We start from the raw sequence: 20,778 nt of genomic DNA, 5'->3' as shown, positions 1-20,778 counted from the left end.
ATTCTCAAGACCTTGAGAAGTGAGACTCTCAACTTTAAAGATGACGATAGACAAAGAAGGGCCTCCCTGGTCTGCAATAGGCTATTAAATAGTTTTAATCTAATTTCAACTGCTTGAGCAACATAATGTTTTTGTACAGTTCTGAAATATATCCAGTATCACTGGTGTTTAGTATTAATAATAATAATACATATTATAATTTTAAGACAAAGGAATGTAAAATAACCATAGTTCCCTTCAGCACTTTAGAGTTTATAAATTTTAAATCTAAATGCAATATATTTCATTACAGGTCTATTCCTCTTTATTATTTTTAAAGTGCTTTTATATAAGTAAATAGTATACCTGCTTCCGTTCTAAGGACTGAGTAAGTACATAATAACGGGATACTTAGCAAGTAATGGAATGAGAGAGTGAAATATTTATCTTGATCATGTATCATGTGTAAATAACGAGGTACTTATGGAAGTAACCTTTCAATAATCAATGGAAGAACACAGAAAGTATATGAACCATATGCGATATTGAGAAAAGTGCTCCAAAAAAGTAACAAATCCTTGTCATACAGGAGGGTGTCCTTTGAAATGGAAATTCATAAAACCCTGTTGCTATTCCCATGTCAGCAGATCTTGCAGTGATGGTTATGCATTTGTGAACTATGGCATGTATTTCCCCCAGCAGCTGGAATCAGGGAGAGGTTTTGGAATCCCGCTTTTGGCCAGAGAAAATTGATTTTCCTCAATATAAACATTCATGAAAGAATTTAACACTGCAGGAACTTCACTGGTAATTACTAAGAGAGCTTTGCTCTCAACATTTCATGGAAAGTACAAAGGTCAATTCTAAAATCTTTGTCCCTGGCCTTTAGTCTCCTTGGATTCTGATCCTGTATCTAAAATAATTAGATACAGGAGATATTCTGAGACATTCCATTTCATCTCAAATCTGGCATTGTGAGAAGTGAATTAATAATTTCCCTAACAAAACCTATTTCATGCTTACCTTAATTATCTGATCTTTAGGTTTTATGTAACTTCTCTCTCAGCCATTCCTCTTATTATATTCTTACAGCTCACACTGGGGTGGGCCCCTGTATATCCCCTGGAATGTTACAATGATGTAATCTCTTTTCTTCTTGCTTTTAACTTGGGTATTAGAATTCACTTGCATCCTACCTACTACTTTTTTCCTAAATAATACTTTGTCATAGGCTACTTAACCTGGTATAAAATACTCTCAACTTCAGAATACAAACTTTTCATCTTGTTTACTTCCTGTTATATTCACCAACCATCACTATTGAGCAAAATGGTATATATTTTTTTCACAAATTTCATTTGCTTTCTGGCTTCTATGCCTTTTTTCACATCTTTCCTAGCTTCGACCCTAAGGATCAATCAAGCTCAACATACCCATCCTTTAAGGTTCAGTTGTGTCTTCAGTCTTGGCATTCCACCTCTATTCTTACTTCCAACTTCTCTGCATAGGTGTCTGTCTCTGTAAATTCTGGTATTTATTCCCATCTTTCTCTAATCAATCTATTAAATGTTTTGTCCTCTGTTGATTCATTTTTTAATTCCTTTTATTTGTGCCTTTTCACCTTCAATAAACTCTAAGAATGATTAAGGCAAGGAAACATATTTATACTTAACCTGTGGCCCACATGGTGCCCAGACTTGTTGGTTGACTAAGTCGATTCTCATAGTTCACTGAAATAATACCACTTGGGTTCTTAAAAGCAGCAGGGCATTTAGGGACTATGAAATAAACCTCCTGCTGGATATAGACCTTCTTCCAAATGTTACAATAAAGTAAAATTTTGGTAGTTTATAGAAGGATTAGATGCCAAAAAGAGAATTAAGATGCTGCATAGTCATTTCCAGAAATCAATGCTAATAAGTGATTAAGACTTTAATAACCTGATAGGATAAGATTCACTAGCTGTAAATCATACACTGAGAAAACCATGGCAATCTATGTACAACAGCAGCCAAGCAAGAAAACTTACAATGTGTCATAATGAAGAGAATGGAAGGGGATAAATGCCTCAGAAACATTCTTTATAAAAGAAAAATATATTAAGAAAACTACATTTGTGCTATTTTATAGATAGCACTGTGCAATAAAGTATGACACAGTTTTGAGGAAAGAACTCAAAATTAAGATTTCTGTGTTTCTATATATCTTGCTTTTAGATTGAAAATCCTGTTATACTCATGCCCATTGCAACAAGAAACAGGAGGCAAAGGATGTTCCATGAACCAACATTACAGATAAAACATAAACATACTTAGGGAAAAATCGACAATGGAATTTTATGTTGAATCAGTTATGGGTCACTATCTATCATGTAGTGATGAGATAAATACCCTTTGTCTAAAAGAGATATGCCTTAGAAAAGGTTGCCCATAAAGTCACAGGGGTACATCACCGCAGCAGATTGATAACGGAAAGCAACTCAGTGAATGAATATCACTTACCCATGTTGCTTATCAAGCATTGGATGGCAACTCCCTTTTGAATACCAGCCAGCACATCTGGGACTTACTCAAGAGGCATCTAACAGAAATGACGGCCTTTTCAAAGAACGCAAGTAAGATCTGAAAGTTCAGCTATAAAAATGTATTTTTATGTTCTCAATCTGCTGTGGTTTCTGTCAGATGCCATGGGTGATGTGGTGTCAGAGTCCCAAAGACAGAATAAAATGAACCCAAGACAGAGATCAGAGAGGAGGCTGACAGGTGATGGGCACGTGGGCCCTAGTGAGGCCGGTACATGATCCCCTAGGGATGCCTCTCCAGCGCCAGTTGGAGCACGTTCACACGTTCCAAACTGTCAAGAGTAGTTCTCTGATACGTGTGTCCATGGAGTCCCTGCAACTATCAGTGGGGATGGATGTCTTGTGCTCTGAGGATCCTGAGCTTTCAGTTATTTCAGTCCAGCTTTTACAGATTTCTAAAGGCCCTCATGCACAATAAAAGGAGCACCATTCTCCCAATTATATGCCCATGATGGCAATATGCTTTATAAATGTTTAATCTTCCATGATATTATTGATTTTCACAGTGTATCTTCTGTAAGCCAAACAACTTTTCTGTTAAATCTGTAAGATTTGCAAGCAGACACTATTCGGCACTCAGTGAGATATGAGCTATTTTAATATGTAGTAAAGCGGGGTAGAATCAGAAATGAAAAATATAGGAAGGCTGTAGACAGCACAAAATTGAAAAAATATAAAAACATTAAGTGAGCTCCAAAAATCAATCCAAATATACCAAACACACACACACCAAAAATAATAATAAAGCTTTCAAAGAAGCTTTTAAACTGAAAAATATTATACAGCCTTACTTCAAAGACTGATGAAAATGAATGACACTGAGGAGAATGTCAAATACTACTAATTATTAGCTAAATAGTCCCTGATGCTCTGAAAGATAGAAGGCAAAAGGAGAAGGGGAGGCAGAGGATGAAATGGTTAAGTAGCATCACTGACTCAATGGACATGAATTTGAGCAAATTCTGGGACATACATAGAAGAGGCTGGTATGCTGCAATCCATGGGGTTGTAAAGAGTTGGATAAGACTTAGTAACTGAACAATAACAACAAAAACTAGCTCATTGTCTAAACTGTAAATAAAACATGCAAAGAAATGAAACAAAACCTGCCCCAATCCACCAGAAATATAAAATAGAATGACTCTTTAATGAATTCTCAGAATTAAAAAAAAAAAAGAACAAAACATTCAGAACCCTTCTGTATGACTTTCTATGGCATCACTGACTCAATGAACATGAGTTTGAGCAAACTCCAGGAGATAGAGAAGGACAGGGAAGCCTAGTCTTCTGCAGTCCATGGGGTAGCAAAGAGTCAGACACAACTGAGCGAGTGAACAACAAAATGCCAGAAATATATTAAAAGACAGATGAGACAAGTTACTGACAGTTAAAGAGCAAGCCAATGGTGGGGCCAATTCTGTAGTCTTGGCTGTTAGTTGTGGCTAGTTTTGTTATTTATGTGCGGTGAATTTCCAAAGACTCAAATACACATGTGATAAGAGTTTTCCAGTCTATCAGAAACTACGAGGGCTGATGATACCTATGAAAATGAAAGAACGATAAGAATATTTCACAAAGGATATTGGCTGTTGAACTACCTTCAAAAAAAAAAAAGTTGTAGTTAGATTCACTTGAAACAGATATATTAAAAACGCTGAAGATTTCAGAATTAGGAATACTTCTACATTGGCAAAAAGGAGCCAAATGGGTTTGACTAATAATCAGGGAAAATTTCAAATCAACATCCTGTGGTAAAAATGTGGAGGGGAGAAACATGAAAATGCATTGTATCAGTTAAACATTAACCTAGCCTCTTAGGAAAAACTAATTTCTTTTTATTGTTTAATCTGCTGAGTTCATTTTTTAGTTTGTCATAACTTTTACCTATAGAAACTTTGAAATTTTTGACATTTTAAATCACTTACACTTGGAAAATATATTTTTGAAGAAAAAGTTTTAAAGTAGTTTAAGAGAAATAAATGCGGTTATTTTCTCTGAGATGAAAGAATTTTTGAATCAAGATGTGCAATTTTAAATCTCTTGAAAATATTATTTTTGGATGGTAGATTGGCCATGATGATACTTGTGTCTGGTTGCATGTAACTCTCTTATTCAATCTATTCAAGTTCCTATACTATTTTCATGCTGCCGTTAGGGGAAGTTGGAATTGCTTTTAGTGGAAAAGCAAGCTCTGAATCAGGAGTGAACTCAGTTAGAAATGGGTACACTCTGCTTGGGGTTAAAAAAAGAAAAAGGTTTTCCCTTTGGATAATAGTGGACTTCTGAAAGCAAATTGTATTTACTGATATTCATAGTATATTATATTGTAAATTTTGGCAAAGTCAACTAAGCACCGTACTAAATTAAAGCAATAGTAACTAAGGAAATATGGATGCTGTATTTTAGTTATTAAATACAGCAGTTTTAATATTTATGTGCAGAATCATGTTATTGTATATGATTTCTACTTAGTAACTAATATGGAGTATAAATCTTAAGTTTAAGGTATTGTCAGTTTATAAGTAGCATAGTTCATTGAAAATGCATAAATATATACTCATTAAAAATTCAGATAATCCATCACTGCATTTAAATTCTTTTTAAAATATATTTATTCCAGTTTAATTATCCTCTGCTAAGATGAGCATCTATTTTTAGAAATAGTGTATATTTATTTAACTCCTCTACATCCCTTAAATAAGTACAGATATTTCTTCTGGAAAAAAATAAAGGAATAAGATTCAAAAGCAGCCCTTTTATCTTATCAAATATATATTTTGAAAGAGGATATAATTCATTTACTTATTTCAGGTAGAATATAGAAAATATGGAAGCAACAATAAATTGCAAGAGAATATTTAATTTGTGGGTAAAAATATTGAGCATATAAAAATCTCTCTGAAGACAGTTGTCATGAAAATTGATATTTTATTCCACATGGGCAAATGCTGAACAAGCAGTATGGTAGCATGGACTATTTCTGTCTTAGTCATCATTGCACTTTGTCATCTGTAAGAGTACCTGGCATATAGTAGAGGTCTATTAGATAACTGTTAAATTAATGAACTGATGAATATGTGCCCTTTGGTTTTTCTGAGTTGCAAGATCATATGTCTCACTTGCAGCCAATATTCACTTGATAGAGGTTTTGCAGATTATTTATAGAACTTTTGGACCATCTAAAATGGTGAACTAAAATGAAAAAAGAGTTCACATTTTCTAATGTGGGGTTTTGAGGAGGCGAAGGGGTAAATCATGTTAGTAACTACCTTGCATTGCAATTTATACTAGAAAGAATATCAATCAGAAAAATATGTTTGGTTAAAAAATCTGTGTACATTTATAACAGAAGAACTTCACATGCTTCCTAAGTCTTTGATATTTTTCATATTTTTACTCCTTATAGTCTATCAGGACTCATATTGTATATATGATGCAACCGATGATAAAATGTTTATTCTAGTGTGAACTGTGTCTTTATATAGCGTGCTTGTCTCTGCTACTGGTGTGCTACAGTCTTTATGGTTTCAAGAGTCCAGGAAGCATTAATTAATGTAATATGAAAGAACAGATTCTAACACTAGGATTCTTCACACAGCTGGGTGAGTAACCAGGATTAGAAAGGAGATGATACTGAAGGCAAGTAAGTGACAGTTAAAAACTCGGCCCCTGTGCTAGAAAGGACTGAGGCTCTTGCTTAGGACTCTAATCTTTAAGTAACTTAGAATTTCTATCATTAACAATGAGTTTTACTTTTTTTTTTTTTTTTTAACCTTATCCACTACACTCCACAATCGGTTTCCTTAAGGAAAAAGAGACAAGTGAGAGGAATGGATAGGAGAGACTGATAAAGGTATTCTTAGAGTATGTTTGAAAATGTGACTTAACAGGTGACTAATCCTGTCAGAGGAAGGCAGGGAAACTGACTGACAGTCATTCAGACAGTCAACAAATATTTAATGATTTCCTACTCTGTATGGATCACTGTTCAAATATTTGGCTAAATGCTTGAAGAAATTAAGGGAGTAAGTCATGGATATATCTAGGTGAAGGTTTTCAGGCAGAAGGAACAAAGGGCAAGGGCTTAGTGTGACTGGCTCGGGGTGACAGTGGGGTGGGGTATTGAGAGATGAGTGCAAAGAAAAAATAGGGGAACTGACTATGGCAGTTCCAGCAGAAACTTTGATTTTCATAGTGAATAGGATGGGGAAAGCGTCGAGAATTTTGAAGAGGAGTAAGACAGTTTAGTTTGAGTTTTAATAAATTCATTTTCACTACTATATTGAGAAAAGAATGTAGAGAGCTAAATGGAGAAACCCAGAGACCAGTTCAGACCTTCTTGTAATAATTTAGATAAAAAGCAATGGTAGCTGTAGAGATAATAAGAAAGGATCAATTCTGGATATAACTTGAAGACCAGGCCTACAGAATTTGCTTACAGATCAGATATAAGGGATCAATATAGTCAACTGAGACTGCAAACAATGTGGAAAGAGATTTTTTCCAAAAGTAAGCAGGGATATCTCTACCAAGAACAAAAGTGATGCTCAGTAGGTGAAATCAGCACATATCCATGAAGGCATAACAGAAAAAGAGAGGTGGCCAAGTATCACTACAGCACAAGGTTAGAGATAGGTGGTCAGTGGGAACCGTTTCAAGCTGATATCCACAGTTTTACACTACAATTCCTTAAGTTTCTCATGCCCAAAATCTGGGTTGAATGTACCATCTGGGACAGGACTAACTCCAAACATTTTTGCCAAGTGGTCCTTTTTTGTTGGTAAAAGAACTCAAAGGCTAATAACAACCAAAACTGATACATATTTTAGCATTTAAAAGAAAATGAGAGAGAGGAATGACAAGCTTAGTGTCAGTTTTGTCATAGAGTTTACATACTTGGGAAGATCCCCTGGAGAAGGAAATGGTAACCCACTCCAGTACTCTTTCCTGGAGAATCCCATGGATGGAGAAGCCTGGTGGGTTACAGTCCATGGGGTCGCAAAGAGTCAGACACGACTGAACGACTTCACCTTAAACACTTGGTGGTGGTGACCGATTCGTGGGCAACAAAATTCCCAGGGTCCCCAGTATGGTTTTGCCCACGGGTACCAAGAAACAGGAATCCAACTAGGTATTTCTCCAGTTGTACAATGGAAAGAGAAATAAGTTATAGGCACTGTTTCCATTCCAAGTATTCTGCCTGGAGCAACTCAAAGTGTTTCAATTAAGATCCAATCAAGAGACTAAAATGAATGCAATAAATGTGAACTGAGTTTTCTAACCAAAGGACATTATTACTATGTGAGCAATTTTAGCACACATATAAGAAGGAAATGTCAACCCATTCCAGTATTCTTGCCTGGAAAATTCCATGGACAGAGGAGCCTGGCGGGCTACAGTCCATAGAGTCACAGAGTTGGACCCAACTGAGCAACTGAGCACACACACTTGTACTTTACCACACATATATTTGAAATTTTAATATATGTTATGAAATGGAATTGAAAATATTTTCTGAACATATAGATAAAAATAACTTTAAGTGAAATATAATTGGGTGAAAGGTTTTTTTTCTTGGTCAATTGGAAATGTTAACAAATTAAGATAATATTAAGTATCTAGGTTAAATGTTACCTGAAATATTGACTAATATCAAGAATTTTGCCTCCAGTTTAAGACAAGTAATATGTTAAGACAATAATTAGAAACATATGTGCTTGCTACACAAACCCTGGCAAGCAAAGCACTGCTGGATACAGTGTAAATCACTATTTGCTGACTAACTGACTCTAAGCATAGTTTGATTATACTCATTTTTTTCCTAAAATTACTTTCCATTTTTATTCTTGTATTTTTTGGATTTTGTATTTCTGTTTTTATTGTCTTACTGACAATATAATGCAAAAAGATTCTTGTCATGATGGCTTTGCCTTTGCTATATTAATAATTCATTCAAATAATTTCCTATAACTGAGCCTACTCTTCAATATCTTTGGGCATCTCTGACATATGTTACATAATTTTAAAAGTAGATATATGTGATATAGTAAATGGGAAACTAATCCCAAATTAGGAAAACTATAAAACTATTAAGTAAATCTCCACTTGTCAATCAAAGTCTTCAAATAGTCAACTCCGTCCTCATTTTTGACGTACATAATTAACACTGAGATATTTCTATGCAAAACCAATCTACACATACTCTAGAGCTTCAGAGAAGTTCTAGAAGCATAGAAGGTACTATTCATCTTATTCCCAGAGCAACGAAGACAGACATGACCAACTGATACTGAACTAATAAAATTCGAGAGCCAACGATATGGACTATTAAATTTATAAATGTCATTTTATAAAATGACATTTGAGGACTCTACCCATAGAAAGTGTGTAATCAATAAACTATGAGTTCTAGTCTAGTGGAAAATTCTTAAAGGGATTGGAATATCAGACCACCTGACCTGGCTCCTGAGAAACCTGTAGACAGGTCAAGAAGCAACAGTTTGTTAGAACCAGCCATGGAACAACAGACTGGTTCCAAACTGGGAAAGGAGTAGGTCAAGGCTGTATATTGTTACCCTGCTTATTTAAATTACATGCAGAGTACATCATGCAAAATGCCAGGCTGGATGAAGGATAAGCTGGAATCAAGATTGCAGGAAAAATATCAGTAACCTCAGAAATGCAGATGAAAACACCCTTATGATAAGCAAAGCCTCTTGATGAAAGAGCCTCTTGATGAAAGTGAAAGATAAGAGTGAAAAAGTTGGCTTAAAACTCAAAACTCAAAAAATGAAGATCATGGCACTTGGTCCCATCACTTCATGGCAAATAGATGGGGAAACAATGGAAACAGTGAAAGAGTTTATTTCTTTGGGCTCCAAAATCATTGCTGATTGTGGATGCAGTCATGAAAATAAAAGACACTTTCTCCTTGGAAGAAAAGCTATGACAAACCTAGACAGCATATTGAAAAGCAGAGATGTTACTTTGTTGATAAAGGTCCATCTTGTCAAAGCTATGGTTTTTCCAGTAGTCATGTATGGATGTGAGAGTTGGACTATAAAGAAAGCTGAGTGCCGAAGAATTGATGCTTTTGAACCGTGGCGCTGGATAAGACTCTTGAGAGTCCCTTGGACTGCAAAGGGATCCAACCAGTCCATCCTAAAAGAAATCTGTCCTGAATATTCATTGGAAGGACTGATGCTGAAGCTGAACCTCTGATACTTTGGCCACCTGATGCAAAGAGCTGACTCACTGGAAAAGACCCTGATGCTGGGAAAGATTGAAAGCAGGAGGAGAAGGGGATGACAGAGGATGAGATGGTTGGATGGCATCACCAACTCAATGGACCTGAGTTTGAGTAAGGTCCGGGATTTGGTGATGGACAGGGAAGTCTGGCATGCTACAGTCCATGGGCTCACAGAGTTGGACGTGACTGAGTGACTGAACTGATGAGTTCTAGAAGGTAAACTATTTAAATGGATAATCCATTTACATTTGTTTAGAAAGAGTGTATGTGTGTCAAATGGTGGATGTATAAAACAATCCTATAAAACAGAGAAATATGAGGAAGAATAAGCAAAGAAAAACAAATGCTTCTGTTAGGGATTTGAATATTATAGGCATGGATTAATATTTTTTCTTCCTAAAGTCTTGTGTATAATGTGTCCTCATATTTTATTCATTTGATATAGCATCAGCTGCTGTGTTGGTAAGACTAACTCCAACATAGTGAAGAGTTAGTGAAGCTAACTCAGTGAAGCTTCAGACATGAACCAAGCAAGAGACAAAGGAATGTTCAAAGAATGAAAGGATTCCCCAAATCTGTGTAAATAAATGACTATAATTAGCTAATGGACATCCACAGTTCTCCTAAGTAATTACAAGACTTCACTGTATGTCTGGAGTTTGTCCTTCATTCTCATCTAGAGCATCTCATCCTAGAATCTAACCATAACATTATCAAATCTATTAATATTTTTTTGATATTAATCTATTAATATACTAAAAAATACTGATTCCAGTATTTAACTTGAATCATTCATCTCCCTCTGGTCTCATCTGGTCCTATTTTCTTGGCTTCTGAGTGTGCCCCATTCCCTGATCTTGACTCCCTTCCCTTTTCTTCATGATACAGCTCAAATTGAAAAAAAACCTACTCTTCTCCTAACCTTCATTATGAATGGGCCTGCATAACTCAACAAAGCTCTAAGCCATGCAGTCAGGGCCACCAAAGACAGACTGGTCATAGTTAAGAGTTCTGACAATATATGGTCCACTGGAGAAGGAAATGGCAACCCACTCCAGTATTCTTGTCTGGAGAACCCCATAGATAGTATGAAAAGCAAAAAGATATCACACAAGAAGATGAGTCATCCACTGGGAAGGTGTCCAATATGCTACTTGGAGAGTGGAGAGTAATTAATAATCAGTCCAGTAAGAGTGAAGCAACTGAACTAAAGCAGAAATGACACTCAGTTGTGAATGTGTCTGGTGGTGAAAGTAAAGTCCAATGCTGTAAAGAACAATAGTGCCTAAGAACCTAGAGGGTTAGGTCATGAATCAAGGTAAATTGCAAGTGGTCAAGCAGGAGATGGCAAGAGTGAACATCAACATCTTAGGAATCAGTGAACTAAAATGGATGGAAATGGGAGGATTTAGCTCAGAAGATCATTTTAAGTACTGCTGTGGGCAAGACTCCCTTAGAAGAAACAGAGTAGTCCTTATAGTCAGCAAAAGAAAGCAAAATGCAGTACTTGGGTGCCATCTTAAAAAAAAAAAAAAATAGAATAATCTCAGTTTGTTTCCAAGGCAAACATTTCAACTTCACAATAGTCAAAGTCTATGCCACAACCACTAATACTGAAAAAGCTGAAGTTGACCATATCTATGAAGACCTACAACACCTTCTAGAATTAACACCAAAATGTGTCCTATTCATCATAGGGGATTGAAATGCAAAGGTAGAAAGTCAAGCGATACCTGGAGTAACAGACAAGTTTGGCCTTGGGGTACAAAATTAAGCAGGGAAAAGGCTAACAGGGTTTTGCCAGGAAAAAGACTGGTCATAGCAAACAGCCCTTTCCAACCACCCAAGAGATGAGTCTACACATGGACATCACCATTTCAGTTCAGTTCAGTTCAGTTGCTCAGTTGTGTCCCACTCTTTGCGACTGCATGAATCACAGCACACCAGGCCTCCCTGTCCATCACCAACTCCCGGAGTTCACTCAGACTCACATTCATCGAGTCAGTGATGCCATCCAGCCATCTCATTCTCTGTCGTCCCCTTCTCATCCACCCCGCAATCCCTCCGAGCACCAGAGTCTTTTCCAATGAGTCAACTCCTCGTATGAGGTGGCCAAAGTACTGGAGTTTCAGCTTTAGCATCAGTCCTTCCAAAGAACACCCAGGACTGATCTTCTTCAGAATGGACTGGTTGGATCTCCTTGCAGTCCAAGGGACTCTCAAGAGTCCTCAACACCACAGTTCAAAAGCATCAATTCTTTGGCCCTCAGCTTCCTTCACAGTCCAGCTCTCATGGAGCAAAGCAAAATGGGTTCCAAAAAACATTTAGTTCTGCTTCATTTACTAGCCTGTGACTTCCCTGGTGGCTCAGAGGTTAAGCCATCTGCCTGCAATCCGGGAGACCTGGGTTCGATCCCTGGGTCAGGAAGATCCCCTGGAGAAGGAAATGGCAACCCACTACACTATTCTTGCCTGGAGAATCCCATGGACAGAGGAGCTTGGTGGGCTACAGTCCACGGGGTTGCAAAGAGTTGGATAGGACTTCATTTTCACTTTCACTTTCATTTACTAGCCTTAAGCCTTTGACTGTGAATCACAACAAACTGGAAAATTCTTAAAGAGACAAGAGTACCAGGCCACCTTACTTGCCTCCTGAGTAACCTGTATACAGGTCAAGAAGCAGCAGTTAGTTAGACATGTTCCAGACATGGAACAATAGACTGCTTTCAAATTGGGAAAGGAGTATGTCAAAGTTGTATATAGTCATCGTGCTTATTTAACTCATATATAGAGTACATCATGAGGAATGCCAGACTGGATGAAGCACAAGCTGGAATCAAGATTACCGGGAGAAATATCAATAACCTCAGATATGCAGATGATACCACTCTAATGGCAGAAAGTGAAGAGGAGCCAAAGACATTTTGATGAAAATGAAAAAGGACAGTGAAAAAGCTGGCTGAAAACTCAACGTTCAAAAAACTAAGATGGGGGGGCGGGCAAGATGGCGGTGGCAGTTGGGGTCCGCGGCCGGTGCGAGCTGCCGCCGTGCTCCAGTCCAGGCTGGTTTCTCAGCCTGTCCGCCTTGCTGAGTGTGGCAGCTCGAGGGGTCTTCGCCACCAAAAAAAATTAAAAACAAACAAACAAACAAAAAAACAAAACTAAGATCATGGCATCTGGTCTCATCAGTTCAAGCAAATAGGAGGAGAAAAAGTGGAAGTAGTGACAGACTTTATTTTCTTGGGCTCCAAAATCACTTCAGACATTGACTGCCACCATGAAGTCAAAAGATGCTTGTTCCTTGAAAGGAAAGCTATGACAAACCTAGACAGGATATAAAAAAGAAGAGATATCACTTTGCCAACAAAGGTCCATGTAGTAAAAGCTATCGTTTTTCCAGTAGTCATGTATGGATGTGAGAGCTGGACCATAAAGAAGCCTGAGCACAGAATACTTGATATTTTTGAACTGTGGTTTGGAGAAGACTCTTAAGAGACCCTTGGACAGCAAGGAGATCAAACCAGTCAATCTTAAAGGAAATCAATCATGAATATTCATTGGAAATACTGTTGGTGAAGCTGAATCTCCAGTACTTTGGACACCTTATACTAGGTGACTAGAAAAGATCCTGATGCTGGGAAAGATTGAGGACAAGAGGTTAAGGGAGTGGCAGAAGATGAGATGGTTAGACAGAATCACCAATGCACCAGAGGTGAATTTTAGCAAACTCTGGGAGATGGTGGAGAACAGAGGAGCTTGATGTGCTGCAGTCGTGGGGTTATAAAGAGTCAGACAGGACTTAGCCACTGAACAACAACAACTTTTATCCTAGCACATATCTCCTTTCATATTACATGGTTTCTAAATATTTCTTTAATGAACCTGTAAACACCTATAAGACATGTCCAAAGTTTTGCCCTGTTTTATTAATATGTTCCATGCAGCACTGTTAACTGATTGTTATTTGTTTAAAATTTATAGTTTATGATTTAGTGATCAATTTTCTATTCATTACCTGAAGTTTATGATTCAGAGATATTTTTGTAATCTAGCATGGAGCATATAGACTTCCTTTTTGTTTGTTTAAATGGAAACACTAATCTCAACTTTGGTGTTCTAATCATAAATAGTGACAGCTAATTTTGTTTCAACTTGCATTGATCTGAATGCAGAATAGTGAGATTTTCTCCCTGTGTTTTTTAGTCCTCTGATTTTCTTCTCTAAATTGCTCATCTCCCTTGCCAACTTCTTTTGTGATAGTTCTATTTTTCATGTTAAATCACAGGAGTTTTTTGGATTTTCTCTATATTATTCTGTTGTCAGTTTTAGACACTGCAAATATTTTTTCTCAGTCTATTTTTATACAGCTTGTATATACTCATTACAACAAATCCAAACAATAGAGCAATGTGAGAAGAAGTAATTGCCTCTTCCTGACTATTTATTCAAAAATAGGGCTATTTCTTATTGGTTATTGAATACTCAGGATATTATACAAAGCCAGGGACAAAATATATAATCTATCCCACATGCTTTGAATATATTAATATGAACTGCAAGCAGAATCACTTTAGATGCAGGCAGGAGTTTTCATGTTATGAACTCTGAGGCTGGGGGCCTCACTATTGCTGTCTTTTAGCTGAATCCTTCCTGGAGTGAGGGATCTATGTGACTAAGTGTGATGAAGTTAAGTGCTGGACCTGAGCCCAAGATCTCCTTCTAGACTCTGCTCTGATCATCTGTGATCCTGTGTTCTCTGTCCAAATTGCCCCAAGCCCACTTTCAAGATCTAAGCAGATCTCTCCTCCAGACAATACTAAAGACAGGCTGTGCCACAAGTAAGGGCACATCTATTTTGCAGAGGTTGCCACAAAGAATAAGATGTGGAAAACTTGGATGTGAGACCTCCACAATTGAAAGGGAGCTGTGAACAGAAAGAGAAGGGTACGAAGTGCCTCTGCTGACCCTATGGAGATTCTCCAGTGCTCTGTCTAGAACTGCAGGCTTTCAGGAAGTTTTTTAGAGATCAAAACAAAAGCAAAGTTATGTATAGCCTCTCTGACCTTGCAGTCTCTCTCTAGAGCACCCTGTTGGCAGAGCTTAACAGGGACCTATCAGGTAAAGGAGAAATGTATTTTTGCAGAATCAAATCTTCAGTATCACAGAAACGATAGAGAAGGGTCAGTACTTAACTAAAAGACAAGAACTTAATAACCCACCCAGCACGCTGAGAAATAATAGCCTTAGCAAGGTTACAGAAAAAAGAACAAAATTGGAGGACTTAAGCTAACTGTTTGAAAGACTTATTATAAAGCTATACAATCAAGAAAGTGTGATATTGGCATAAGTCTAGATATTTTGATAAACTGAACAGAATTGAGAGTCCAGGAGAAAAATGAGATACATTCTTTGGATATATAGGTGGGGAAAGTTGAATCTCAACCCCTGCCTCCCACCTTAATGTCAAAACTGATTTATACACCTGAACTTAAAATTAAAAAAAAATAAAGCCTTGAGAAGACAACACAGAAGAGCTTGAATAGGTAAATATTTCTTGAATAGGTAATATGTCTTTTAAAAGCTTGAGTGGTAACTATTTCTTAAGAAAAGATAAAAAAGCATTAACTATAAAACTCAAAAGATAATTATATATTGGACTTCTTCAAATTTAAAATTTCTACTCATCAGAAATCCCTGTTATGAATCACAGATAAGGAATACTTTTGCAATATGTATATCTAAAAAAGGGTTATTATCCTGAATATATAATAAAATCTCACAACCAAAGAAAACAGCCAGTTTTAAATATGAGAAAAGACTAGAAGAAACAATGTATAACAGAAAATAAGGAATAGTCAATAAACACGTGAAAAGGTTCTTAATAATATTAGTCATAAGGAAAACATTAATGAAAATCTCCACGAGATACCATTTTATACCATTCAATTGGCTAAAATTGAAAAGACTGACAGAAACTAGGAACCCAACAACCTTCCCTCTGTTCCTATCCAGGATGATAAGAATGTTTTTGATTCATTTAAGAAACATTTTCTTATTGCTAATGACCCAATGAGATGAGACAGTTGCACGTCAAGATATTTTAATAGCATATTACCTGAATATTTTTGATGAATGAGATTAAAAATGTAACAGATATGAACATTTGAGTTAGTTTTTGTATCAGTTTTGTTCCAATTTCATCTAGTTTCGTCCTGTGATAAATATCTTGGGTTGAGACCTGAGAATCACGAATATGCAGATCCCTGTTACCAGATTGAAAAGAGTGTGTGAAATCATCCAAACAGCAGCAGGCAACTTGAAAGGCGACACAAATAGAGCAAATCAATGGTTTCCAGAAAATCTCCCGGCAGTCATTTTCTTTGGAAGAGTTTTCATCTACCAAGATGAACTTATTTCATGGAAAGTAAAATAGACTCCTCTTCTTTCAAATAATCCTGACCAGCCCCTTATCTCTCAAAGGAAGGTACGAAGAACATATTTCACTGAATGAGAACCCCAGTTAAGCTCAAAAACTTAGGTCACTCTCTGTTACAACCCCCACGATGCTTAAAAGCATCTGCTATACAGAAACATCTCTACTGGAGTTTCCACATGGAAAGACATCTAAAAACTCAGCAGGAACACGTATGCAGTACTGAAGCTGTAATCACAATGCATAAAGATCTGTAGATGAACTAACAACTTGTAGTTTATCTAAAAGCATGTAATAACAAGGGGCCCCTAATGAAGGCTGGAGGCAAAACTGCAGTCTGGGAATATTCTCTGATTTAATTGATGAGAAGTTTACCTTTTCCTGAAACAGTGCAATTATTTCTAAGGATTGGGGCTTCCCTGAGAACTCAGTGAAGAATCTGCCTGCAATGCAGGAGACCCCGGTTCAATTCCTGGGTTGGGAAATCCCCTGGAGAAGGGAAAGGCTACCCACTCCACTATTCTTGGGCTTCCCTGGTGGCTCAGCTGGTAAAGAATCTGCTTGCAATGAGCGAGATCTGGGTTTGATACCCGGGTTGGGAAATCCCCCGGAGAAGGGAAAGGCTACCCACTCCAGTATTCTGGCCTGGAAATTCCATGGACTATTGGGTCACAATGAGTTGGACACAAATGTGTTGCACACAACACACACAATTCTAAAGTGACTTTCACTTTAGAATTTTTAACATTTTAAAATACAATTTTAAAAATATTTTTAAAATTGTAAAAAGCATAGCATCAAAGCAAGCTTATGTATATCTGTGTTTAGAAGGGAATACCTCATAAAGGGTAACAGGGCTTAAATGGGACAGTGATTATAATTGATTGCAGTTAAAATTTCTTCTGCAATTTAAATATATATATATATACATCTTTAAAGAGTCCCATGTAAATGATAAATCTTAATGAAACATCATCAAGCTCAACTTCCTTCCACAGATATTATCTTTTTCTAACTTTCTTTTGTTGAATGCTTAATATATCACCTCTTGCTTCAAGCAAAAAGAAAATCTTGAAAGAAGTAGAGGAATATAAAGCACAGGTAGTTGCTTAAGGCCTTTATTCCTCTTCTAAAAATAAGCTAAAAGGAGCATGCACAAATAAATGTCATGCTAAGATAAGTGGGAAATATATTTAAAACTTGGCAAATAAATTAAGTATACTTGAGATCAGGACTTTATTTTTGCTTTGAATTAACCAAAACAACATATGCTTAATGATGAGTAAACAACAGATTGCATTACATTTCCAAGAAATGAATTTTTCTACAAAACTGAAATCTCATGTGTCCTAATTACCAGCAATAATTATGCTTTAGGTAAACCTCATAAATTGTAATGTTAATATTGAATTAAAAGGTAACTCTTATTTATGTATTTGCAAGTCATTGAAAAAAAGATATTTATCTTTTCTTGAATCATGTAAATATCTATTGGTTCTAAATATGTCTTTCCCAAATAAAGATTCAGTTCAGTTCAGTTCAGTTCAGTCACTCAGTTGTGTCTGACTCTTTGCAACCCCATGATTCGCAGCATGCCAGGCCTCCCTGTCCATCACCAACTCCAGGAACTCACCCAAACTCACGTCCATCGAGTCCGTGATGCCATCCAGCCATCTCATCCTCTGTTGTCCCCTTCTCCACCTGCCCCCAATTCCTCCCAGCATCAGAGTCTTTTCCAATGAGTCAACTCCTCGTATGAGGTGGCCAAAGTACTGGAGTTTCAGCTTTAGCATCAGTCCTTCCAAAGAACACCCAGGACTGATCTTCTTCAGAATGGACTGGTTGGATCTCCTTGCAGTCCAAGGGACTCTCAAGAGTCTTCTCCAACACCACAGTTCAAAAGCATGCAGTAGTGCCACAACCGGCGCACTAAGCATGGCCGAGAGGAGCTACCCCACGTCCGAGGTCAGGGGCAGAAGCTGGGAGGACCCCATGCCCGAAGGCCGGCGGCCAAGAGGAGTTACCCCACGTCCGAAGTCAGGGGCAGTGGCCGAGAGTGCCAGGCTGCCACAGCACAGGAACGGCTGAGAGGAGCTACCCAAGTCCAAGGTCAGGGGCAGCGGCCGGGAGGAGCTACCCCACGCCCCCATGGCTGAGGACAGGGGCGGTAACCGGGAGGAGCAACCCCACATCCAAGGAGCCATGGCTGCGTGGGCGCAGAAGGGCCTAGAGGAGCTATCACACGTTGAAGGTCAGGAAGCTTGGCGGTGAGGAGATACCCCTCTTCCAAGGTAAGGAGCAGCGGCTGCACTTTGCTGGAGCAGCCGTGAAGAGATATCCCACAGCCAAGGTAAGAGAAACCCAAGTAAGACGGTAGGTGTTGCAAGAGGGCATCAGAGGGCTGCTGCTGCTAACTCGCTTCAGTCGTGTACAACTCTGTGTGACCCCATAGATGGCAGCCCACTAGGCTCCCCTGTCACTGGGATTCTCCAGGCAAGAACACTGGAGTGGGTTGCCATTTCCTTCTCCAATGCATGAAAGTGAAAAGTGAAAGAGAAGTCGCTCCATCGTGTCTGACTCTTAGCGACCCCATGGACTGCAGCCCACCAGGCTCCGCCATCCGTGGGATTTTCTAGACAAGAGTACTGGAATGGGGTGACATTGTCTTCAGGGCATCAGAGGGCAGACACACTGAAACCATACTCACAGAAAACTAGTCAATCTAATCATACTAGGACCACAGCCTTGTCTAACTCAATGAAACTAAGCCATGCCCGTGGGGCAACCCAAGACAGGGGGGTCATGGTGGAGAGGTCTGACAAAATGTGGTCCACTGGAGAAGGGAATGGCAAACCACTTCAGTATTCTTGCCTTGAGAACCCCATGAACAGTATGAAAAGGCAAAATGATAGGATACTGAAAGAGGAACTCCCCAGGTCAGTAGGTGCCCAATATGCTACTGGAGATCAGTGGAGAAATAACTCCAGAGTGAATGAAGGGATGGAACCAAAGCAAAAAGAATACCCAGCTGTGGATGTGACTGGTGATACAAGCAAGGTCCGATGCTGTAAAGAGCAATATTGCATAGGAACCTGGAATGTCAGGTGCATGAATCAAGGCAAATTGGAAGTGGTCAAACAAGAGATGGCAAGACTGAATGTCGACATTCTAGGAATCAGCGAACTGAAATGGACTGGAATGGGTGAATTTAACTCAGATGACCATTATATCTACTACTGCAAGCAGGAATCCCTCAGAAGAAATGGAATAGCCATCATGGTCAACAAAAGAGTCCGAAATGCAGTACTTGGATGCAACCTCAAAAACGACAGAATGATCTCTGTTCATTTCCAAGGCAAACCATTCAATATCACACTAATCCAAGTCTATGCCCCAACCAGTAACACTGAAGAAGCTGAAGTTGAACGGTTCTATGAAGACCTACAAGACCTTTTAGAACACCCAAAAAAGATGTCCTTTTCATGATATGAGACTGGAATGCAAAAGTAGGAGGTCAAGAAACACCTGGAGTAACAGGCAAATTTGGCCTTGGAATACAGAATGAAGCAGGACAAAGACTACTAGAGTTTTGCCAAGAAAATGCACTGGTCATAGCAAACACCCTCTTCCAAAAACACAAGAGAAGACTCTACACATGGACATCACCAGATGGTCAACACCGAAATCAGATTGATTATGTTCTTTGCAGCCAACGATGGAGAAGCTCTATACAATCAACAAAATCAAGACCGGGAGCTGACTGTGGCTCAGATCACAAACTCCTTATTACCAAATTCAGACTTAAAAAAAGTAGGGAAAACCACTAGACCATTCAGGTATGACCTAAATCAAATCCCTTATGATTATACAGTAGAAGTGAGAAATAGATTTAAGGGCCTAGATCTGATAGATAGAGTGCCTGATGAACTATGGATGGAGGTTCGTGACATTGTACAGAAGACAGGGATCAAGACCATCCCCATGGAAAAGAAATACAAGAAAGCAAAATGGCTATCTGGGGAGGCCTTACAAATAGCTGTGAAAAGAAGAGAAGTGAAAAGCAAAGGAGAAAAGGAAAGATATAAGTATCTGAATGCAGAGTTCCAAAGAATAGCAAGAAGAGATAAGAAAGCCTTCCTCAATGATCAGTGCAAAGAAATAGAGGAAAACAACAGAATGGAAAGACTAGAGATCTCTTCAAGAAAATTAGAGATACCAAGGGAACATTTCATGCAAAGATGAGCTCTATAAAGGACAGAAATGGTATGGACCTAACAGAAACAGAAGATATTAAGAAGAGGTGGCAAGAATACACAGAAGAACTATACAAAAAAGATCTTCACGACCCAGATAATCATGATGGTGTGATCACTCATCTAGTAGGGCCAGACATCCTGGAATGTGAAGTCAAGTGGGCCTTAGAAAGCATCACAATGAACAAAGCTAGTGGAGGTGATGGAATTCCAGTTGAGCTATTTCAAATCCTGAAAGATGATGCTGTGAAAGTGCTGCACTCAATATGCCAGCAAATTTGGAA

The sequence above is a fragment of the Bos javanicus genome, chromosome 7 (genome assembly GCF_032452875.1).
Source record: "Bos javanicus breed banteng chromosome 7, ARS-OSU_banteng_1.0, whole genome shotgun sequence".
Classification (NCBI taxonomy): Eukaryota; Metazoa; Chordata; class Mammalia; order Artiodactyla; family Bovidae; genus Bos; species Bos javanicus.
This window is presented reverse-complemented; position numbering follows the sequence as displayed.